General features: G+C 46.5%; 1 long non-coding RNA gene across 1 annotated transcript; it reads right to left on the reverse strand.

The window, feature by feature from the left end:
* Nucleotides 1-1,040: 1,040 nt before the first annotated feature.
* Nucleotides 1,041-14,353, reverse strand: LOC144150149 (uncharacterized). Its single transcript, XR_013318439.1, has 6 exons — nt 13,831-14,353; nt 13,006-13,057; nt 11,378-11,528; nt 5,298-5,389; nt 1,808-1,970; nt 1,041-1,237 (listed from the first exon to the last, which is right to left on the reverse strand). It is a non-coding gene; the product is annotated as an uncharacterized LOC144150149 (long non-coding RNA).
* Between the last annotated feature and the right edge of the window lie 10,535 nt (nt 14,354-24,888).

Below are 24,888 nucleotides of genomic sequence, written 5' to 3' on the forward strand. Positions count from 1 at the left end.
TACCGATAGTTGCCTATTGGCCTCGTTAACATAGTCGGTTTCGTCAAGGATTACAATGGCGCCTCTATTATAGGTAGGTTTAATAATTATGTTGGGACAGCTTGCCAGTTCCTCTAGGGCTTTCTTTTCCTTGGCAGTCTTGTTATAGAAAAAAACAATTTGTGTTTGGTATGCTTTTCGCACATCGCCTTGCACAGCTTTGATGTACATGTCAAGGCAACTATCACGCTTTGTGGGAGGGGTCAAGTGTTTACAGCTAGGTAGGGTCCTGTGGGCTTCTTCCGTCGCAGGGTGATCGTAGAATTATTCTCGTAGGCTCATGTGTCTCGCGAAGTTATCTAAGTCCTTTAAAAATTGAAAATCATCAAAACTCCCAGTAGCCGGACAAAAGTTTAGGCTCTTACCCAAGCAGCACAAGCCTGTACGGCTTAAAATCAGCCGAAGAACTTCAGCCAGGTAATTTCTGCCCGGCCTTTCTCCAGTCAAAGTGTAAAGCGCGCACTCAAAGGTGGGCCTCTGCCGTGTGTTTAAAGTTAACTGCTGTACACCCAATGGCCACTCTCCTTTTACCAATTCACTGCAGAGGGGTCCACAACGGTCTCCGGCCGTACAGCTTTGCCTGAGATCAGCCATTACCTTTTGCCGGAGGCTGGCTGATGAACCATTGCCCGAGGCCGGCTGTTAAACTTTTGCAGGAGGTCAGCTGTTGACCTTATGCCGATGGTCGGCCGTTGAAATGTGTCTAATCAATGGCCCATAAGCTTTTGCCGAAGTACGGCCAGTCAGCCTTCCCTGGTGAGCGGCTGGTGCCTGGCTGTTCAACTTTAGGTATATACTAGCTGTTCAACCATAGTAGACATTCTGCCATTTACATCCCGGCTGTCCAACCCCAGCAGCTTTCAGTTCGAATTGCGCACATGGGTTCCTAAATACGGGACATGCTGTAAATTCGTAATGCATGCATAAGCATTTGTGCCCTTTTAAAGAGCACTGTTTGCCCTTTCAGGGACAAATGTAGTGATTTACAAAGTCTGTGGTGATTAGGTTTTTTGACTTAATTTATTTTGCTCAGTTCATGCTGTCCAGTGTCTTCCGGTTCGTTATTTTGCTCAGTTCATACTGTCCAGTGTCTTCCGCTTCGTGCGGCCGCCATCCCAGTCACCGGCGGAGTATAGCCGTTTCTTAACAGCTGCCACAGCGACCTTGTTTGCGTCGGGGTACCTGGGCTGTATTGACACTGAAACAAAATTGAAAACAGACAAATAAGTAACATACTGCACTGTAAAAATGTCCACAGGCTTAGCAATGGCCTTCCTGAAAAAAAAAATTCAATTGATTGATTGATTATGAGGTTTAACACGCCGAAACTACGCAGGTTATGAGGTGCGCCGTAGCAGAGGGCTCCGGATTAATTTCGACCACCTGGGGATCTTTCACATGTGCCGAAATCTCAACACACGGGCGTCTTTGTTTTTCGCCTCCGTCAGAAAAACGACCGCCGCAGCTAGGATCGAACCTGTGACCTTCAGCACAGCAGCACAACGCCTTAGCCACTAAGCCACCGCGACGGGTGAAAAAAAAAAGTATTACAAGCTTGCTTAATGCAATGCCTCTAGTTTTCACAACGTACAACTATTCCAGAGAGCCAATATTTATTACGCATTACCAAACAGTATCCGTATTCATTCCTGTAAACAAGAACATTAAAAATAAGCTCTAATGGTCGAACAAATACCCTGAAATAAAGTAGCCCCTGAAAATATTATAATGAATTCCTTGTGCATAAAATAAAATCAGGGCAGCTTACCAAGAACAAGAGACAATGTTGTCTAGCTCGTAGAAGGCCTCTTTCACCCCCTTGGACCCTGCCCAGCTGCAGGACAATGCCACTGGCTGCCCAATCACCATGCCCAACACCGTGCGGGCCCCGCCTTGAAGTCGTAGCCACCCATGTGGCAGAAGTACTGGGCCTAACAGGAGAAAGGAAATTTGAAATACACTTGTAAGTTGAATGCATCGAGGCTGAACATATGACGCAAAAGCATACCTTTAACGTGAGCACATGAGAAAGCAAACAATTTGTTGTCGTAGATAACACAATCAGTTCTGCTGCCTTTTGGTTATGGCACGGCACAGAGCTCTGGCCTTTTCTTTTTCTGCCTTTTCTGGCCTCGCAAACCCGGCAGCCGAGTTTGCGAGGGGGAGGAGGGAGGAGTGGAGACGAGGACCGGTGCACGTACAAGGGTCCTCGTGCAAAAGGTTTAGCCTTGCCGAGCGCACATGGTATGACGTTAGCAATGACATCAGCATTCCGCGCATAACTTTCGCGAGGCTGTTTGCGACAGCAAGGCCACGCCTTTTCTCGCCTCCAGATCGTTTTCGCGGGTCTGCACCTTGTTTCCCGCAGCGGACTACTTCGATGGCGAGTCCGCCGGGATGATAAACCCCGGGACATTAGTTTCCCTCTCGGAACGCGCTTTGTCGGGCCGCGCTCATGTTTAAGTTGCTCGTCGCAGTTCCGGGTAAATACTACGGCGTTGTCGAGGTAGACTAGGAAGGTGTACCATTTTCTGAGGCTTCCCCTCAGCTCCACTGGTCACTGCTGTTTGCAATAGCAAAGCCACGTCTCAATTTTGTTCATAATGTTTTTGAAGTCCACATTCTATGAAAAAAATTCTACATGCGCAAAAAGAATGATCAAAGCGGCGCAGATATGAGAAAGTTATTCTATTTTTTAGTCTAAAAATACAAGCACATGCAGTACTGGCAACGTCACACTTATGGCCTCCGGATATGACGACAAAGAGCGGTGGCCCTACAGTTGGCTCAGCTTGAAAGTGTGTATATACCATTATTTTGACCAAACGAGCCTAAATGTTGCCTTACTGCTTGTTTTCTTTAAAGTAAGCATAAAAGCTTAACCGTGGGCTCAAAGAATACAAAAATCTATAGAGACAGTAACAGAGCCGCACTGGGGCTCCGCTTCGAGCACGTGTGCCTTTCCATGGCGTGTTACGATGCACCACTGTTGATATCGCCTGGCGTCAGCGCGCGTCGCCGAAATATATGCGAACTCGTTCATTCGCACGCCGTATGCTGATGTCTATTCACGGCAGATATTGGCATCGATGGTAGAGGAGGCGTGGTCAGGGAGCATAGCAAAAGTGGACGGCAGCTTCCAGGTTATCAGTCCGTCTCTATGTCTGGGGACATGTTTTAGCACTGGGAAATGCTGTTTCGTTCACTGAAAAACAGCAACATTTTTTTCTCTAGCGGTGATTGGCTGCCTTGAAACAAATTGAACCAAACTGTTTTTGTTGGCAAGCTATTATCCCTTGGAGACAGATATAATTCTGTGTGGCACATTCTGTACTTCGCTACCTTTGCTTGCGTCGGAGAGATTGCGATCGGGTGATGCTTGTTATGAGGTAAATATGGAAGCTCTAGCTACATTGCTTCTGGTATTAGCAAGATGGGGGTTGTCTGCAAGATTGGTGCGTGAGACACAAGCATTCTCACTGCCAGAATTTCACAAACATGACAAGAAACAGACACTGCTCAATTTTTGCAAGCCTCACAGCTTGTGTATATGGTCGAGAGGTAAGAAGCTGGAGTACTGGTTTGCAAGTCAGTGGTTCTAATCCCGCGTTTTGTTTTTTTGCTGCGAGCGTTCTATAAGGTTTTTTTTACCAGAATATGCAGCTGTTTCTTTAACCTTTCTTTGAAACCACAAGTGACGTTCACATGAAACCTCAATAGCAAGGCAGCGCTGAACATGGCTTCACACTAAATTAAAGAGAGGTAAAGATGGTACAGAGTTCAGACAAAGAGACATAGCAACACCCATCGACGCAGCAGCAGGCACGTCACTTTGCTAGTCTCGTGTGGCTGCTTGTCCTCTCCTACTTTCCGGCACAGTACCACCGAACGACAGCGTCACGAAGCGCGGAAAGGAGCTTTCCAGGTCAGGCCACCCTGGGCTTAAAACTTCCAGGACGTATTTTTTACCGCCCTCATTTGTCCCGCCATATGACATCGGGGTCAGTGAGAAAGTGAGCAGCAGATTTCCGGTTTTCGAGAAGAGGGCAGTGCTCTATTTGCTTGTATTTTTAAATTTAAAATTAAACAACTTTTTTATTTCTACAAGGATCTTGGCAATTTTTTTGCATCTATCTCTGCACGACACCAAGAACAGATGTAGTGGCCAAAAAGTACCTGAAAGAAATGTGCTCGAGAAATTCACGAGGGACAAACCCACACACAAAAAAAGGAAGCAGACAAAATGAGATTTGACGGACTAGCGATTGAATTTTAATCATGAGTGATAGAAAGATTCCACTTTCCTGCAAAATGTCTTATATAGGCAATTGGGGCGTTGCTTTAATTAAAGGTTTAAAGAGCACCCTGCGCAATGAGTTGAGGGAATGATTATGTGCATCTTGCATCACACGTACCTTCCATCATAGCGAACATATTTTCATGATTCTTGTGGGAGGTGATTGCTGGGACAATAGACTACCCCAAAATACATTCCGAGTAGTCGAGGGAAAGTGCTACGGGTACCTTTGATAGGCAAGGGTGCGAGAAAAAGCCCACTAATGCCTACGCAAGTTGCTGTGTAGGGACATTGCTTATGAGATACCTCTTTCATGTGGAAAGGTCTGCATTGGGCACACTGGAAGGTGTGTGAACGTGCGATTGCGTGAACATGAACATAACCTCTCAGTTGAGAACTGCACAAGTGGGCATAACCCCATCCATAGCTCTGCAAGCGCATGCATGACGCTCTTAAAAAGCAAGTGAAAATTGTCCAGGTGCAGTGATACATGAGAAAGGGAGATACAGGAAGCTTACCACATAGGAAAGAACGGATGCGATTGTGTCAGTGACATTTCAACGGGTCTCCATATGAAAGAGCGTATTTATTAGGCTGTGAATTTTCCTTATCACAATTTTTTTTTGCATGCAAGTGGAGCCACGTAACTTTGGCCTGCAATTATGTGTTCTTACGCTGCCTAAAAGTTAGTTGCTAGTCATTGCCTGTTATCACCAGCTACTTTCTGTGATTGTCAATATTTCACGCCAAGTTCAAGTATCGTTAAGATGCACCAACTCGCCAAACACATCTTTCTAAGCTTGGAAGAAAGGATGAAATAACCTAAAACACAAAGCAATCACACTGTGCTTCATGACTATGCTAAAGAACCCACCAGTAACTATTAACAGCAGGTATTGTCTAAAGCCTAATAAACTGCATGTCAATTTCCTTGATTTTAAGATGCAGAAATCCCACAAACCTTGTGAGATTAGCAGCAGTGATGCACAGATTTCACCCACTCTCATCCACAGCGTTTGTGGCAGGATCAGTAGTAAGAGCTCATGCCAGGCACTGCAAGAAAAAACAAGACCACACATAATATACGGTACTTTGAAAATGAAAAACGGACAAGCAACCAAAACGAATAGAAAACCGGGCAAGCATTTTGATTGCTTGAGCAGGGTCACAAACTGTTAAATTGTAAAAACAATTCTTTCTTAAGATCTTTGCAGCAGCCAAAAAATTTTGGAATTTGTTAGCACCAGGAAACTAGACTGTAAACAGGTCCTCTGACACAGGGGTTCCCTCTCACAATGTTGCAACGTAATGAGAGCATGCTTGCCAATCTTCCCACGAAAACCTGCCTTGAGTTGTTCGCAACACCCAGAAAGTTTCCATAGATGCCACCCAACCCTGTCACAAATGAAGGCATCTAGAACTGACAACCTTAGGTTGTCCTGTGCTTCATGTTCAGACGATATACGAAAATGCTATAAATCAGGGGTTGGCAACCCGCAGCCCATGGGGCAGTATTATGTGGCCCCCGGCACAATGGTAGACCCCTTCTCCTCTGTCACTTTCTACCTGAAGTGAACTGCCATGTAGAAGCCTGAAGTTTCTACATGGCAGTTTTGACCTCAACTGGCATGAAAGCTCGTGACATTCGTGTTGGAAATAAACATGATAAGGATTGCTATTCTAGTTTTGTACACTGCTTTCAATTTCCTCCCCAAAATTTATTTGCCTGCAAAGCCCCCCTTCCCCTTCCAACCAATGTGCCCTCCAGCCCCCTCTGTGTCCATTGCATTAAACCTGGCTCTCCGCCTGAAAAGCTTGCTGACCCCTGCTATTCAGCAAAAGTTGCAAATTTTTAACCTGTCACTGCTTGTTCAATTCGAAGTGAATGAAAATAAGTAAGATCTCTCCTTGGTATGCATCACGCAAGCATACAAACCCATTAAACCCTTCGTAATTTCAATGAAGGGCCCATGAAGACTTGCTAGGGTTGAGGCTAGGCCAAGTTGATTCTAAGTTGAAAAAGACGAGACTGCAAAATGGGCGAGATACATCAGACAAAGAAATGAGGAAAAACACAAGTGCTGTTGTTTCTACTTATTTCTTTGTCGTTTGTGCTGCCTGTTTTGGACATTTTTTTAAAGACTGGGCTGTAGCTCATGTCTCTCGGCAATTGTGTTCAATAGAAAACACTGGCGCCATCACTGAAGGATCCGCGTTTTCTCAGAAGGATCAGGCAGAGTAGGCCACCTTGGATTTGCATGGGAGCCCTGACATAGGCAGTTTGGGGAGAGGCACACATGGCATCACACTGATGTCGATGTCGAAAGGAAATCCATCCTTAACTTTTTCGAGCATGCACATATTAAAATTGACTTAAAATATGTTCTTCCGAACACTTAAAGGTTAACCTTCCTGAGGGGTATCTCTATTTAAAAAGAAAGCTTTTTATGTAGTCATCTGTGCTTTGAAATTTTGTGCCAGCACTCCTTTAAGGGTCAGATTGAAGTTTTCACTATTCTCCACACTATAATGTGGCAAGGGCCCTGTGACACACTGGAAGGCAGCAGCAAAAAAATGGGCAGTCAGCAAACTAGATTCCACACCATTGTGATGAAACCAAATTTTTGGAATCGCTGATCAAACAACCTTGCGGAGCTTATCACTGTTTTAAGTGCTAAATGATATAGCCATGGTGTTCGTTCTTGCTTTAGGTGCTGACTCTGAGTAGAAGCAGGCATCTGAAGCTCACCTGAACCCTCAGGGAGTTCCAAGGGAATGCCAGGCATGATTTACATGATTTTTCTTTCAACTTTAAAAGCTGCCATGCAGTTGAAGAGCCATCCAAAGAATGGTGCAACATCCTACCATTTGCAAAACAGCTTTCTTTCATTTTATGCTGCTCTCCTTATGCAACTGCATTGCAGCTGTTTGTCCTTCATGTTATCATTAGAAAATATTGTTAATTTCGACTGGAGCCCTAGAAGTTCTGGCAAAAAGTCAACACAACTGTTTTAATATTCAAATATTTTGGTTGTCCCCACACCATACCTTAATTAAGATTAATACCCTAGTTACATGGCGGAAGTAACTGTAGTTACGTTTAACGGTGGTTACTAAATTTTAACTGCGGTTATCGCAAACTGCGGTTTTGGCTGTTACATGCGAAATTCCAAGTGTGTCGACAGCGGTCACTTGGTTGTGAGCGTAACAAAAATAAAGTAACAAACTTTTAACCTCACGATAAAAACCAAAGGCGAAGCAGTGTAGACAAAAAATATCGTTAGACAGTTGCTTCAGACCCAAACGCGACGCACTCGCGCACGCCGAAAAAGGGGCTTCCCCAGCAGCTCGCGAGCGGCTTGTTCTCGGGTCGGTTTGGTGTTGGGAACTTAGGATCGTGGTAGATATTTGACCGGCGCTATCTCTACAACTGCAAATTACAATACATAGCACAATTTTAACCTTTATAATATCCCCTTTGTCGCATGTGGAACTTCTTTTCCGCGATTGATTTCGAAGAGGGGCGACAAGCTGTTGCTACCGTGGTCTGGGCTGGTTCGAGCCGCTTTCAGTGCCGTGCGGACAGACGCGCCGGCATGTTTGCAGGAACGGCCGACGTGCGCACGGATCGTTTCCGAGTGCTGAAAACGCTTCATGATTGCCTGCTTTGTCTATTTTTTTTGGCAAACGATCAGCAGAATTTACAAATTTAGGCTTTTCTCATAGTTGATCGGGTGGACCGGGAAACGAGCTGCTGCTCACGCGCGGTCGTGCCGACTGCGAGAGCGACGCAAAGAGCACAAGCTCCTCTTGGGGGCAGCTTCGAGGGCTCCCGCTATTTCAGGCCTTCGTCTTCTGCGAACGCCAGGTGATTTTTTTCGCCTACGCTGATGCGCCGCCACTTGTGTGCAAACTGAACACTGCGGCAGCAGCAACTGTGGTTAGCGTAACCGAACTGAGGTGGCCAAGCTCAGTTTGCGTTAACCATGGTTAGCGGGGTAACTGTGCCCGTGTAACTAGGGTATAAGGGTCCCAGTCGACTGTGGGAAACTAGCAGGCGAGTTTTACTCATTACATAACAAACTGAAGTGTGTGTTAAAATAGGCCATTTCAATCTCTCATTTGAAAAAACAAAGCCCATGAAATGTGTATTTTGAGAACACTTATTGATACAGTTCTGTCATTATTAAGCATCATACTACATTTCCCCACCTGTAACTTTATCAAATTAAAGCAGTGCATCTCAGCCGCGCTGCAGTACATTAGCATTTATTCGAATAATCACTAAGATCAAAAAGCCTCATAGCAGCCACTGAGTAAAAATGTTTGTGCGAATGACGGGAAAAGAATGCTTCTATCATGAAAATACAAAACCTGGACCTCGTACTTATATTATTGCACTTTTTACAGCCTACAAACCGTTGGCTTTATTTCAGTTGTCTCAATTACGACATAGTACCGCATTTCCTCTTTAGTCTTGTGTAATAAAGCAAGGATATTGGAAGAAGCACACGCCGCAAAATTCTGCGCATAGGTGTCCTCGCAGTGTTGAACCTCAAAAAAAAAAAAAGCACACGCAATAAGAAACAAACAGGCCCAATTTTTTGCACTACGGCTATGAATGGTCAGTTGCCTAGATTGTAAAACTCTGCTGCCCCAATATTGTTGAGGCCACGGAAATGGCAGGGGACAAACTCAGTACGCTCGCACAAGCTTGGCAGCCACAGAAATTGCAGCGTGCAGTCGTAGTTGACAAAGAAAGATGCCAAAAAAAGGTGCGTATGTGTGTGTAGGGGGGGGGTGAGGAGGGGGCATCAGTAGTTGCTCACTAAAGCCACCAGTGGTTGTCTTACAACTAAAGGTAGAAAAACTATTTTCTGCAAAAAAAAAAAAAAATGCGTGAATGCATTTGACTTCTCACTGTTTAGCCGTACAGCACTTTCCAAGCTCACTGACGACTTATTTATAAGAGGTTCACAGCACTGTAGAAAGCCACGGCTTCTTTCTTAATAACTACGACTTATCTAAAATTACAGCCAGGCTGCATTCTGAACTTCTCTACCAGAAATACTGTTTTGCGAAGAACAAACTATTTGCCGCAGTGTTTCACTCAGCCTCATCTTTACTGCTTTCAAAACAGCGGTTTATTTGTACTGCAGAAACGGCTTCCTTGAATGTTTCTTTTTTTATATTAGCTTTCTAAGGAAGCTTTGCAACCTTCATTTAAAGGTTAGCAGTGTACTGTGTTCGCAATAGGAAAAAAAAAAACGGCAATATTTATGTCTTTGCTGCGGTGCTCACAGGATAGCGGCGGCCCATGCACTAGCCCAAAGCTGGGAAACATGCACGCACCACCGTGTGCAAGCAAAATGCCTACAAGCTCCTAGAGCAAAATCTTCTGAGAAATGTCATCACATCTAAAAATACTTTTTTCGTTTCGTGCAAGAAAATGCACTACAATTTCCTACTATCTTAACTGGACCTTTACAAACCGATACCTACCTCGACATCTCAGAAGCTCTTGATTGAGGAATGCATTGTGATAATTGCTTAACGTTATCAAACTCAGCACTGATTCATTACTTCAGGCACCCCTGTCTCCAGGGACCTGCCAGGAGAAATGCACACATGGCTTTTTCCACATTGGCATAGTGAATGGCAAAAAAGCCGCTGCCTCTTGAGCTACTGCCGCAGCACTGACAGGAACATTGTCAGCTTGTTCTTTTCCACGGTTATTAACACAGTAAGCTTCTAGCCAACAACAGAGGTTAGAAACTTGCACAGGATACTAAAAAAACTGAGCAAGCCTTGCCTATACAGTACAAGAACTTCTGAACTTGTGCTTGGTTGCTGCAGTGAAGTTTCTGAGGAAGCATAAATAAATGCTGCTTAGGAGACAATAAAGACGAATTTCTGTTGAATTTACATTGGCAATATTTAGTTCTTTGTACGATTATAATTTATGTTTCATCCAGCTGCCCCCAAGTAAGGAAGTTTTTAAGCGCAGACTCGATTTAAGAGCACACATCGTGAACTTGTGCGAGAAGCTGCATCTTTCACGGTTTTCGATAATGCTATGAACTTTCTAAAAATAAAGCACCGATGAGCTTAGATAGTGCCATTACCATCAAACAGTGCTTACTCAATTGCATTCCAGACGATTTGTCTCAGCACCAAGGTTTTGGCAAGTACAATTTTATTCAACGAGTCAGCACCCTACAGTTTAACAGTGCACTAGAGAGCGCACTCATGGTGAGCGAGAACTAACTGCACGGCGGGTTTGCCCATGCTGTGCACAGGCTGCAAATGCCCCGTGTTGCATGTTGTCTTATCAGATTCATGGCCTCTGAGTGGTATATTTTGTCATGGCAGTCCTCTTGAATATAACAGCTGTACCCACATTTTTCAGACTTTTTTTTTCCTCCAGCATGCAGCTCGGCATGCCTTGGGTGAAAATCTGCAAAGGCTGCTTGTTTGAGCGTCACTGCACAGTTGTTGAGTACATAAAAAAATAACAAACACAAGATCGTTATGCATTAAAAACCATAACTAAGATTTTGGGGGTCCCTGAGTGCTTCCGCAAATAGATTATCACGCCAAATTGAACATATTTGAATGTAGCACCTTTGCAACAATACGCGCTGTCGTATGCTGTTTTTAGAGCCCAGTTATTGATTCCAATCCCATTATCTATCGCTAATTTCTGTTCGCTACAGGTTAGCAGTGTTCATTTTATAGACGAGAAAAAAACAAAAATCAACCCTTTTCTAATGCTACAGCTCAGCTCTGCGGGGACGGTGAGACGCACAGCTAATTCGTAGGGTATAGGAGTCGGGTGCAGCAATTGACTGGAAAAAGTGTGGCACAGAGAAATATAGCTCCACAAACCGCGATTTCGGTGAGAACCACGCAAAGCATGGTCCATTTGCAGCCTGTGTACAGCATACGCAATCCTCGCATGCAACTAGCGTTCACTCGCCTTTAACCCACTTTCTACTGCACTGTAAACTGTGGGTTGCAAACTGTTGAATATGAACTTACCAATTTTCAAATCAGATTAGGTGTCCGAATCGGCCACACGATACGCAGTCCAATGCGGCTGGTGGCATGTGGCTGGGGCCGTGGCTGCTCCCGCTGTCCCCCGAGAAATGCCTGCACAGCTCCACACCAATCCCGGGCAAATGGCGCTACCCTGAGAAGGTTGTAAAATTGTGGTCTATAGTCAGGGCGCCTACCAAACTGATGCGTCAAAATTTCCCTAGTTTTTGCTTCAGCAAATTGCCATGAGCAACATGAGTTCATTCATCTCTAGGCAGTCTCAAAACGTCACATGATGCTGTCATGATCAAGTATGCTGAACAATCAAAACAATAGAGGAGGTGAACAAATATCATACATTTCTTAAATTGAATTTAAATAGTTAAATACAAATACGAATGTTACTGTATTTAGTCGATTATAACACGTTTTATTTTTGCAACCTGAAGTCAACCCTCGCGTTACAATCTGCCTAAAATTGCAATGATGCACCCATTTGTCATCAATGGCTACAGTTCTGACCATTTCGCAATCTATGTCAGCAAGATGTGTCAGAGTTGTTCGGGTCCACTACAAGCTAAGATCAACTTTTTTCGTTTCCTTGCTTTTTTTCTGTGGTGGTTGACAGCGTGCGCAACTTTTTTCCTTTGTTTTCGCGCCGTACTTTAGTATTGAGGCATAGGTAACTTTCATTGCCCTGAAGTGTTTCAACACCGCTTCAGCTCCCCTTGTTACGGCAACGTGTTGCACTCAGTATGACCCATGCTATTTTAATGGCTCAAGAAATCGGGAATTCGGCAGCTCCCCGAAGAGTCAACATCGACCGTCTGTGGATGGCAGCTACTGCGGGAGCGCCTTTTTACATGCGAACCCTGCCCAAAAAGTTTCCGAGGGCCTTGCTACAGCTGCCACGTCGAATTACAAAAGGGTGTTGCTGATTTCGTCACCAAATAGTGTAACCGCCTTTTGGCGGTCAGTGTTGAGCTGATACAGCTCAAAACAAGTGATATCGCTCGACAGATAGGCTTCCTGCGAAGTTATAAGTGTCAAAGGTGGGCGCCTAGCCCAAGTGTTTGAAAAATAAATGTGCTTTTCCATAATTCCACTGGCCTCACGTGAGTACTTTGGCGGCGCTTTTTTTTTTTTTTTTGGCACAACAGAAAGTTACCCTTTGAGTTACTTTAGTGGTTTTAATTTTTCTTTTTTATGCAATGAAGTCACCCCTCGCACTGGGACTGCACCTGCAAGATCTAGTGCTTACTCACATTACTAGCATTATGACATAACAGCTGCCCAGCCTCAAGCAGATGTTGAAGGACTCTTCACCCAGAAAACCTGGTTTGCACAGGCACTACATCATGTGCAAAAGAAATATAAAACAGGAATTCACTTTCTGCACGTATAAAAAGCTACATTCAACATAATTCAACTGTCCTAAACATGCAGAGCATCCTACCGCTGAAAGGGCCACCTACTACTATTATTCCTGTGGTAATGCAAGAATAAACAACTCCCACAAGTTAGGTGGGCATAATTCCTGCTGCAAAGGCCCCACATCACTCAAACGCATACTTATAGGTCCAGTTTCTATTTCTGGGTTCCTATATCGGCAACATAAATGCAGTACGTACCTGTTATTGCTTTTAATCTTGCCAGACAGCCCCCGTCCTGAAGCTCCAGCCACTTTTAAATGAAAAGGTTGCAAAGAAAAGTTACATAAGCACAAACGTCGTTACCTGCCAAAGTTAAAAGCTCACAGTACACTACACATTCCGAGAAGTAAGAACACTCACTCAATGATTGTTTTATTATCAAGACAGTTATGTCAAAAGACCTAACCACAGAATTGATGAAAGGTGCTTAAAACCAATGCTATGTAAGCGTAGATAGCGTTTACAGCAATGTGAAATATACTCCGCCTATGTGCTCCTGAACTACACACCGTTTGAAGAAAACAAATAGTTTTCAGCCAGTAACAAGACGATAAAAAAATATCAAAACACTTTTATTGCCAAGTTAAGATTCTCAAACTATTTAAGGTTTTCATTTTTCTCAAGGGAAGTTTTACGTCCGATAAGTTAAGCAGTCGCACATTGTATTTTGCTTTGTTCAAAGTGGCACAGCTATCGAAATAAAACAAAAGCACGGTGAAACCGCACGGCCGCATATAGAAATAGACCTAATGCGATAAAAACCGCATACGAAACAAAACACGTCGATTCCTCACGATGTTATCAAGAGCACCGGCAATTATTTCAAGCTTCCTAAGGCCCTCCGCTGCGCCCACCACCTGTCCGTCAGCAACGCTAGACATATCGAGCAGCGCCAGCAAATTGCATTTAGCTTGCACGAACCACAGCGTGAGACTGACGCGGAAACGAGAAATCAAGCCAATAACACGTTTCTGGCACCGAACCTTAGTCGCGCTACAAAAGGTCCAGCAAAAAAGAACTTACCGAACTTCTTTGTCCGGGCACAGGAAAACGCCGCCGTTCTTCGATCGTTTGCCGCTGTATTTCAGCTTATCCTTAACCGCACGTGTTTCCAACGTGGCAAGCAGGCTTTATCCACAAAGGGCGAACACATTTTACGACGGTATATCGCACAAAAAACATGAATAACAACACGGACAACGCGCAACCACGGCCAACCTCGCCGCCACCACTTGATGGAAAAATTACATCGGAAACGACCGCAGCGCCGAAACGGCCAAATACATGAGCAGAGTTACGACTTTAAATTTTAATTCAAAGTGATCATACAACATTTCCAAATTTTTCAATCTTCAAAGAATCATTTATTAAAAATTGTCATTGCTTTTGGTGTTCACCAGTATTTCAGTTTAAATAGAATCCTGATCGGAAGCGACTGCAGCGCCGAACAAAAGAGCAGAGTTCCCTCTTTGTATTTTTATGCAAAGTGATCACACAACATTGCGAAATTAATCAATCTTTAAGGAATCATTCATTCAAAATTATTATTGCTTTTTGTGTTCACAAGTATTTCAGGTTTAATGGACCCCTGATTGCAATTTTCGCGATCGCTGCCTTCTTGCTCCTGGTCTTTTCCGATTGGCTGCCAGTTTTGTCCAGAAGATCTAAGCCAATCAGGCTGTATTTTTGGCGCATGACAGCGCCCTGAAAAAACCTTGAACGGGGATGATGATGGCGAGTAAAAGTCTTTGAATCGGAGTGACGGCATGTTCTATTTCACCTGTCTTAGCTATTTATTTTCCCTCGGACTTGTCTTAGCTGCCGCTATCTCTGGCTCTGATTCCCTGCGCCGTACGCGGTCTCGTGGACTTGTCTCGGTCATAACCAGACAAATAAAAATTCACGTGTGCCTTACAATGCTTTTCAGCTCGGACAAAATTTGGCGTTCGGCCTGCTTCAGCGCAGGCTTGCACGGGAGTCCTGAATCATTCGGCTCGCGCGTTTGCAGATCGTGATGTTGCATTAATCATTTGAAGGTGTGATCTGAGACTTCAGGGTGCGTAATCATTACCGAGGGAAATCTTTGTCGCAGGTGTCGCTAGCCTTACGCTTTTTCAACCACTTGGTTGGTAAATCTATAACTTCTCGTAAAAGGTACAGCGTTTATGTGAGTCTTTACTGTACTCGCACAGGACTATTCACTAGCATTTCTTTTTTTTTTTGTAGGGTGTTTTCTTCGTAACTTCTGCGAGGAAAACTGGGAGGGAGGAATACCTTTATGATACGGAATGAAAATGACGACAAGGAATGAATACACCAGCACAGAAAAACGCACGCAGACACTATAAGTACTCTAGAAACGCAAATCTGAAAGACGCACAAACGCGCACACAGTGCAAACGTTCACAGAATTTCCTCAAAGCCGGTCACGGAGAAAGGCAAGGCCTTCGCAGCCCTTGTCGCAGACGCAGTCGAGGGCTGTGAGCCTATGCTAACGCCGAGTTTCAGCACACAGTGCAGGTTCAATGTCCTAACGAACACTACAAGAGTGACAGAGAGGTGATACTCGTCTCGTCTTATGCATGCAGGTAGTCGTTGGCGAAAGCGATGTTGAAGCTTCCTCACGTTTCCGTAGGTCATGCTGAAGTAACTGGAACTGGCCCATGCAGCATTCGGGGAGCCCAGGCGGGTCATTTCTGTAGTGGTCGGTTGGCAGTTGTAGCTGCAGCGGCGGCTAGCTGTGGCTTTTTGTGTGTGCGTGACAGCTTACTCACCCCGTAATTGCGCATATTAGGTAATAGACCCCCAAACGAACGAGTTCCTCTAAACAATTATCTTTGGTTAAAGCTAGTTTTGTATAAACGAAGTTATATGCTGTCAATCAAAAGTATTAGAAATCAAACATAAAGAGCTAGCTCTTCTCAAACATTGAAACTGCATTGCTGACGCTGTCATACAACTACACTTCTGATGAAGGCCAAAAACGAAAACGCCCGTGTGTTCGAGATTTCGGCGCACATTGAAGATTCCCAGGTAACCGAAATTAATCCGGAGCCCTCCACTACAGCGCGCCTCGTCGCTCGCGTATCTGTAGCGTCAGCGAGTTAAGCCACATAATAATAAATCAACCAATCTCAGAAATTTACGTAACAGTTTATTTTTTTTTCAGGGCTATAACAAAATACGCTCAAATTATGCACCTTTCTTACTGGTCACGTCTGAGGGGTTGTAAAGATAAGATTGGGACCACTTCGCCTTCCACAGAAACAATGAGGGAACTAAAATTTAGGATGCCCACGTGGTCTAATTAATGAATCGTTGCCTTCATATTTAGACTGCTATCATGGCTTCGGCTGGTGAAATCCTCGTTTTCTTGACGCGTGAAAAAAAAAAAACGTTATCTCTAACCTGAATTTCCGCAATTTTTTTAGTGGGAGGTCTTATCGGTACATAGATCTGCTGTCATGTTTAGCGTCCGCTGAGCGGCACATTTGTTTGCACATAGCTGCTGTCCTTTTCTCAGTCCAGGGGCGGTATTCTCGAGTTTTGTCCCTTTTGTGTCCCTTTCAAAAGTGTCCCTTTTGGCGAGCCCTAATTGGCTAAAAACAAACAACCGGAAGTGACGTAACGCAAGCGCAACAAACCTACTGCCAACGCCCACTGCTCAACCGGAAGTACGTCACGATGAAAGGGACTCAAAAGGGACGTTTCCAAAAGGGACAGTTACGAGAATAGCGCCCCAGGAAGCCACGAGCTTTCGCCACTTTTCGGGCCCATGTTAGTGCATTTCTTGACTGCTACTTAGGTGCTAAAGCCTGGAGCTGGTTCAATAGCACATACGATTTTTGCTTCTTTCCATCAACAGAGACGGCGAATGAAAAGGGTTGCTTGATGGCACGACATGGGCCAGTTGCATGTAATTACTGCTATCGCGATGAATGCTCCAAAATACAGATTCTATAGAATACACATTTCCGCATAGTAGTATTAGGTCGCTTGTTCGAGCAAGGAAACTTGCTGACAAACGTTCTGCGTACAGTGATTTTGACGTCCCAAGGAAAAAAGAATGCCAAGAGACCGCCAAAAGGGCGGTCTTTTTTACTCTAGGTAATATGCGTTGTGCGCCCGGAGCATTGATCCTTAATCTCCTCGGCGTCGCGGTTCGTCACAAAGCTTACGTTTTTAACTTGTATCAAAAATTGCAATACCAATGAGGTCAGCGTCTGTACCAATGCGGTCAGTGTCTATGCAGGCTCGCAAAGCACGAGTTGTTTTACGCGCACTTCTTCTTTAGTCCAAAAAAGTGACATTTATTTTTGGTTTCAAGTCTAAAGAATGGCCTAAAACGTATAATGGACAAATGAAACGCGAACACGAAATTATGAACCGGAACACACAAATAGCGCGATTTCTTTCCATGCAAGTGAAATAATCGCGCCGCTATATAACAGCAGAGTCTAAGACATTGAAGGACTCTGATAACAGTAACAAAGATTGAAAATGTGTCTTTCCAAATATACCACTAGCGAGCCATTGTTTTGCATTCACTATCCATATTCTTTCCTCTAGAGCGTTCGGTTTAATATTTTCGTGTTTTCATTCATTCGTCCATGAGTGTACATGTATATACAGCACACTGTGTTCGGTGGCTAAGCGCTAGCCCACGCATGACCTTCGGAACTCCGGTGATTGGGCAGGGGTGGTGCTAGACCTGTGACAGACATCAGCCGTTCACCTTTCGAAGAGCAGGAGCGTGGTTTTGTTCCGACTGGATTAATGCGATCGGGAGCCAGACGTTTTCTTGTCGACTGTTGAGCATTAACTGCCATAGGAAAAACGAGTACTCGGCTACGGCATCATAGCCGTTCATCTTTTATACTCCGGCAGGCGAAAAGAGGTTGGCCGCTCGGAAGACGTGTACGTGCTGCTCATCTTTTGATGAGCGGCTTTCAAAGAAAAAAAGAGTACTCGGCAGCCGCAAGCTTGCCGCACGTCTTGTGATCAATGTTGCGGGAGCAAGCGCCGTTCCTCGGCGGCGGGTGACTTACCAGAGAATTTATAAGCAACCCGCCCCGGGCAGAAACCGTGGTTACGGCAAACCAGTGAAAGGCGACAAACATATGAGCATTGGCTGCCGAAAACGTTCGAAGGTGACGGCAGCCGGATTCGTATCGTCCATTTTATTATCAACGGCAGCCAATTCGTTGCCTCTTGCCGAGCATGCCGGAGAACAGCCATAGGATGGCCGGTCAAGAAACGGACTTTCCGTGCTGCCTGGGTAGACAATACGTTCATCAGAACTGGGGAGGGGGTTATAGTCTAAAGGTTCGTTAGATTCCCAGTAAGATTTTCTTTTGTGACGGCAGACGAGGGAAAATAATTAGTACTGGTGTTTAACTGAACGTATTGGGGTGCAGTAGTCGCAGGATTAAATACAGTCGTACGGACTTTATCGCTTGTATTGTCAGAGTGGGGGAAGGTACTAGTGCTGGAGCTTGTTAGATTCTTACGCTTGTGGCCAGTGTTAGAAATCTCATCTCGGTAAAAAAATTTGCAGGCTTTTGTTCGGGATGTGTAGGATATATATATATATATATATATATATATATATATATATATATATATATATATATATATATAAATAAAAAGATATGGCTACCACCCCCAAGCGTCAGATACAGTTGTAGTGAAAATAAATACCCCAGAAAGTGAAGGAGAATGCCGCTCGCCCAGATAGCTGAATTGGTAAGGATTCAAGATCAAATCAAAAAACGTGAGTTAGCTCCCCACTCTTAGCGCGTGTTTTTCTTTCTGTATTTTTTTTCACAAACACTAATGAAAAATGGTGAAAAAATACCCGAACCATTCGCATATGCCTCCTTTGGCATGGTAGACTGCTTGCATTTGTTCAGATATATATATATATATATATATATATATATATATATATATATATATATATATATATATATATATATATATATATATATATATATATATATATATATATATAAATAAATATATATATATATATATATATATATACATATAAATATATATATATATATTTATATTATATATATATATAGAGAGAGAGCGAGAGAGAGAGGGAGGGGTTCAACCTAATTTGAGGAAGACTCATAGAGAAAATGGAATGGAAGATGATACGTGTAGCATTAAGGGACAAGAAGAGTGCTGAGTGGGTATGGGAACAAACGCGTGGTAAGGACATAATAATAGAAATTAGGAAGAAGAAATGGTCATGGGCAGGACATGTATTGCTAAGGCAACATAACCATTTTGCATTTAGGTTAATCGAGTGGATTCCTACAGAAGGCAAGCGTTGCAGGGGGTGGCAGAAAATAAATGGGCAGATGAGATCACGAAATTTGCGGGGATAGATTGGTCGCAGTTAGCGCCAGTGCGGGATAGTTGGAGAATGATGGGAGAGGCCCTTGCCCTGCTGCAGTGGGCGTATATAGGCTGCTGCGGATATATATATATATATATATATATATATATATATATATATATTGTCACGAAGACAAGGACGAAGCAGTTGTCTTGAATGAGAAATACGTTTATTGGAGCGAACTTGTGCTCCCCTAACAACTCAAAAGAATACAGAGGCGGCGAAGCAGCGGTCAACAAAGTGACTTGCACAGGCGAGTGTCGTCGAATCGAATGCCCCGGCGTCCGCACTGCAGGCTTTTTATCTTTCGGCGCGTGCTTCTCGAAACGTCGATTCGCATCGAGAACATAGTAGACACAAGAGGATTATTCTGGGCTGTTCACGTTAGATCGGAATGCTCTCCCTATCACAACAGATAACACATGCGGCACAGGAAGAAAGAATGGAACACGCGCTTCCCTTGGCGCAGAGATAACGCAGACCGGCGCAGCCGGGCGGTAAAAGCAAAACACAAATAAACAAACCCAATGTATGGTTCGCGGCATTACCCCCCCTCTAAGAGTGCATCGACCCGATGCTAACATAAGCGACAGTCCGAACAAATAAAAAAGTTCGTCATCGTCCGTAGAAAGGTTTTAGGCGAACCACGTGGACGACTTCAGGCCGCCTGCGTTGTCGTGATGTGCCGGAGTCACCATCAGGGATCACTTCGTAGGTAAGTTGGCCAACACGTTGTAGAATCTGGTAGGGTCCGAAATAGCGCCGCAGGAGCTTCTCACTGAGTCCGCGTCATCGGATGGGAGTCCAAACCCACACACGATCCCCTGGTTGGTACTCGGCGTCTCGGCGTCGGAGGTTGTAGCGGCCCGCATCCACCAGCTGCTGGTCCGTTATACGAACTCGAGCGAGATGGCGGGCCTCCTCCGCACGTTGAAGATATCCGTGGACGTCGGCGTTGAGGTCGTCGTCTTCTACGTGCGGAAGCATGGCGTCAAACATCGTAGTCGGCCTTCTACCGTAGACAAGCTCGAAAGGCGTCAGCTGCGTCGTCTCCTGGATAGCCGTGTTGTACGCAAACGTGACATACGGGAGCACTTCGTCCCAAGTCTTATGTTCAACGTCAACTTACATTGACAGCATATCTGCGATTGTCTTGTTCAGACGTTCTGTTAGTCCGTTCGTTTGGGGGTGGTACGCCATCGTTCTTCGGTGATCCTTGTTGCTGTAGCGTAATACTCCTTGCATCATGACCGCAGTAAATGCCGTTCCGCGGTCTGTGATTAGGACTTCCGGGGCTCCATGTAACCGCACAATTTGGCTTATAAAGAACTTTGCCACTTCTTGTGCAGTACCCCTCGGAAGAGCGGCGGTCTCTGCGTAGCGCGTCATGTAGTCTGTCGCTACGACAATCCACTTGTTCTGTGAACGTGACGTAGAGAACGGGCCTAAAAGGTCCATTCCAATCTGTTGAAATGGTCTCGATGGGACGGCGATCGGTTGTAGAAGTCCGGCGGGTCTTGTCGGCGGCGTTTTTCGTCGCTGGCAGTCACGGCAGCTCCGGACGTAGTGGGTGACGTCGGATGCAAGGCGGGGCCAGTAGTACTTCGCCTTGATTTTCCCAATTGTGCGCGCTGTGCCGACATATCCGGACGACGGGTCGTCGTGGCACGCTTCCAAAATTTCGTCACGAAGGTCCGCGGGGATGACGAGAAGGTAATTCGCTCTTGTTCCGGGGCTGAAATTCTTCTTCACGAGGACGGAGTTTCTCAGGCTGAATGCTGGTAAGCTGCGTTTGAAGGTCCTAGGAACGGCAACGTTGCATTCCTCGAGGTACTCGATTATGACGCGTAGATCGGGGTCGACACGCTGCTGTGCGGACAGGTCGCTCCCAGTCACGACTCCGAAGAACGCGCTGTCTTCATCGGACTCTTGTGGTGGTGGGTCGACGGGGGCGCGGGACAGGCAGTCGGCGTCGGAGTGTTTCCTCCCGGATTTATAAATGACTGTAACGTCAAACTCCTGCAGGCGCAAGCTCTACCGCCCAAGACGGCCAGAGGGGTCCTTCAAATTGGCGAGCCAACACAGCACATGGTGGTCTGTTACAACCTTGAATGGCCTTCCATACATGTATGGGCGAAATTTTGAAATCGCCCATATAATAGCCAGGCACTCTTTCTCAGAGGCAGAATAGTTTTTCTCCTCCTTCGACAGACCACGGCTGGCATAGGCGATTACCCTTTCGCGGTCGCTTTGCTTTTGGACAAGGACGGCATCCAAGCCTATATAACTGGCGTCCGTGTGCATTTCCGTTGCGGCATTTTCGTCGAAATGAGCGAGCACGGGCGGGCTTTGCAGGCGTTTTTGCAGATCGCAGAATGCTTTTTCTTGGTCGTTTTCCCAGCTGAAAGGGGTGCTGTCTTTCGTCAAGCGCGTGAGTGGCTCTGCAATGCGTGTGAAGTTTGCGACGAAGCGCCGGTAGTATGCGCACAGCCCGAGAAATCTTCGCACGCCCTTCTTGTCTTTCGGCTTAGGGAAGTTCGCGATAGCTGAAGTTTTTGCCGGGTCAGGTAGGACTCCCGCGGCGTTGACGACGTGGCCCAAGAACTTGAGTTCCTCGTATGCGAAACGGCACTTTTCAGGCTTCAGCGTCAACGCCGACGTACGAATGGCCTCGAGTACAGACTCCAACCTTGCAAGGTGTTCGTCGAAAGTCCGGGCGAATACCACTACGTCGTCGAGGTATACGAGGCAGGTGTGCCACTTAAGGCCAGCTAGCACAGTGTCCATGACTCTCTGAAACGTCGCTGGTGCTGTGCACAGCCGAAACGGCATCACCTTGAACTCGTATAGGCCGTCTGGGGTTATAAATGCAGTCTTCTCTCGGTCTCTCTCGTCCACTTCAATTTGCCAGTAGCCGGTCTTCAGGTCCATCGATGAGAAGTACTTCGCGTGGCAGAGGTGGTCGAGGGCGTCGTCGATTCGGGGGAGGGGGTACACGTCCTTTTTCGTGATTTTGTTCAGTTGCCGGTAGTCAACACAAAACCTTAATGTGCCGTCTTTTTTCTTTACGAGTACGACGGGCGCAGCCCAGGGGCTTTTCGATGGCTGTATAATGTCGTCGCTGAGCATGTCGTCGACTTGAGTCCGGATGGCTTCCCGTTCGTGTGAAGAGACGCGGTACGGTGACTGTCGGGTAGGTCGGGCTCCATCTTCGGTTATTATTCGGTGCTTCGCTAGAGGGGTCTGACGTAGTTTTGCGCTCGACGAAAAACATTCGCTATAGCGACGAAGCAAAGCCAATAATTTGTTCCTTTGTTCTTGCGGTAGGGCCGGATTCACGTCGAAGGACTGCGGGAGCTTGAAGGTTTCTACGGGGGTGCGTTCAAAGTCGGCGACCGCGATCACGTCACTTGCTTCTTGCGTTTCTTCGAGGAATACAATTGCCGCGCCCTTGTTTAAATGCTGGTACTCCTCGGTGAAATTAGTAACCAAAATGTGGGATTGGTGTTCCTTGAAGCGCGCAATGCCTCTTGCGAAAGACACACCGCGGTCGAGAAGCAACCTTCGGTCACTCTCCACGATAGCGTCAACGTCAGGAGCAGCACCTTCACAGTAGACGGTGATCATCAGTCTTGCGCGGGGTGGCAGGGTGACATGATCATCGGCTATCCTTACAGCTGCACGGTGTTCGGGGTTCGGTTCCGGCGTCATGGAGTTAACGGAGGAAAAAGTTATCGACTTGGTCTGCAGATCAATTATTGCGCCGTTGTCCGTCAAAAAGTCCATTCCGAGAATTACGTCGCGGGAGCAGTTAGGCAAGATGACGAACGCGGCAGGGTACGTCGTGCCGTCTATGGTGACGCGTGATGTGCACGTTCCACTTGGCGTCACGAGGTGGCCTCCGGCTGTGCGTATATGCGGACCATCCCATCTGGTCATAACTTTCTTCAGTTTAGACGCAAATGGTCCGCTCATTACCGAATAGTCAGCTCCCGTGTCTACGAGGGCGACTACGTCAAAGCCGTCGATGGACACCTTGACGTCAGATGCAGTCTTCCTCGAGTTCCGGGTTCGTCGGGGCGTCGTATCTCTGCTTGTACGAGTTGACGGTCGGGCACTGTGCATCGTCGTTGTCGTCGTCTTCTCAACGGACGTCTCGGTCAGGTCGGGTACGCGTCGCGCCGTGTAGCTGTCGTCGTGTTCAGGAGTCTCGTCAGGGCTGGGTCGGGTCGTCGGGATGAGGGCATGTCGTGAATCACTGTCTTCGGTGCGTCCTTGCGTCGTTGGAGGGTTTCCAGTATTTCGCCGTAGAGCAACTTCACCTCCAGAAGTTGCTGCTTTTAGTTTCCCCCGCGTGGGCTGGGGGACCTTCCACGTGCGAAATCAGCATTGCTACGGCGGTTAGACGACTGGTATGGGTAGGGCGATGGCGATCGGTGTGAGCGGGCTGGTCCTCGGTTGATCTTGGACAGGTATTCGTCGATCTCAGTAGGGCGCTGGCCGGGTCGGGGGCGTGGGGCGTCGACGGAGAAACCACGCAGTCCGAGTCTCCTGTACGGGCAGCGACGATAGATGTGATCGGCCTCCCCGCAATGGTAGCACAGCGGACGATGATCTGGCGTTCGCCAAACGTCAGTCTTCCTCGGCGTCTGGGTTTGGGCTGTGTACGGCGGTACGGTCGACGGCGGCGAGAGTGTACGGCGGTACGGTGGAGCTTCTTGTAGACGGGTTGGAGCAGGGCGGGGTCGACGAACAGCCGCAGAATAGGTCATCGCCTGTGGGTCGCGGGGTGCTCGGATGGCATAGAAGTACCCAAAGCGTGTTGAACCTTTTCGCGGATGACGTCAGTCAGGGAAGCCACTTGAGGTTGCGGCGTCGTCGGAAAAATCTTCCGAAGCTCCTCCCTGACCACTGCTCGGATGGTCTCACGCAGTGTGTCGGAGCTTGTAGCCCCGGCACCGATCGTCTCGGAAACCATCACGTTGACCGGGCGATCGTACTGCCTCTTTCGAGCTTCCAGCGTCTTCTCCATTGCGGCCGCCTCAGACGCGAATTCGGCCACCGTCTTGGGAGGATTGCGGACAAGGCAAGCAAAAAGCTCCTGCTTTACCCCTCGCATCAGAAACCTTCGTTTCTTTTCATCTGTCATCTCCCGATCCGCACGTCGAAACAACCTCTTCATCTCCTCAACAAAGATCACTACCCCTTCGTTGGGGTGCTGCGTTCGAGTTTCGAGTAAAAGCGCTGCGCGTTCTTTTCTGACCACGGTAGTGAAGGTCTTAGTGAACTCGCTTTTGAACTGAGCCCAGTTTGTCAAGGAGCTCTCGTGGTTCTCGAACCAAGTGCGAGCCGAATCTTCCAAGTAAAAGAAAACGTGCCGGAACGTTTCTGTGTCGTCCCACCTGTTGAATTTCCGGACGCGCTCCAGTTTTTCCAACCATTCTTCTGGGTCTTCTGCGGGGGCTCCTCGGAATGATGGCGGTTCCCGTGGCTGCTGCAGAACGACAGGAGGATTGGCTTGGTTGAGCATGGTGCTGGTTGCGACGTCTTTCTTCTTCGTCTTCTCCGATAGTAGACCGAACTCGGGTGGTAAATCTTGCACGCGGAGGCTGGCTCTTGTTGGACTGGCTTGGCGGCTTCCAGAGGTTGTAGTGGGCATGAAGGGTGCG

Source organism: Haemaphysalis longicornis, unplaced genomic scaffold, assembly GCF_048455015.1.
Source record: "Haemaphysalis longicornis isolate Haplotype H1 unplaced genomic scaffold, Haemaphysalis longicornis Haplotype H1 scaffold_8, whole genome shotgun sequence".
NCBI classification, from domain to species: Eukaryota; Metazoa; Arthropoda; class Arachnida; order Ixodida; family Ixodidae; genus Haemaphysalis; species Haemaphysalis longicornis.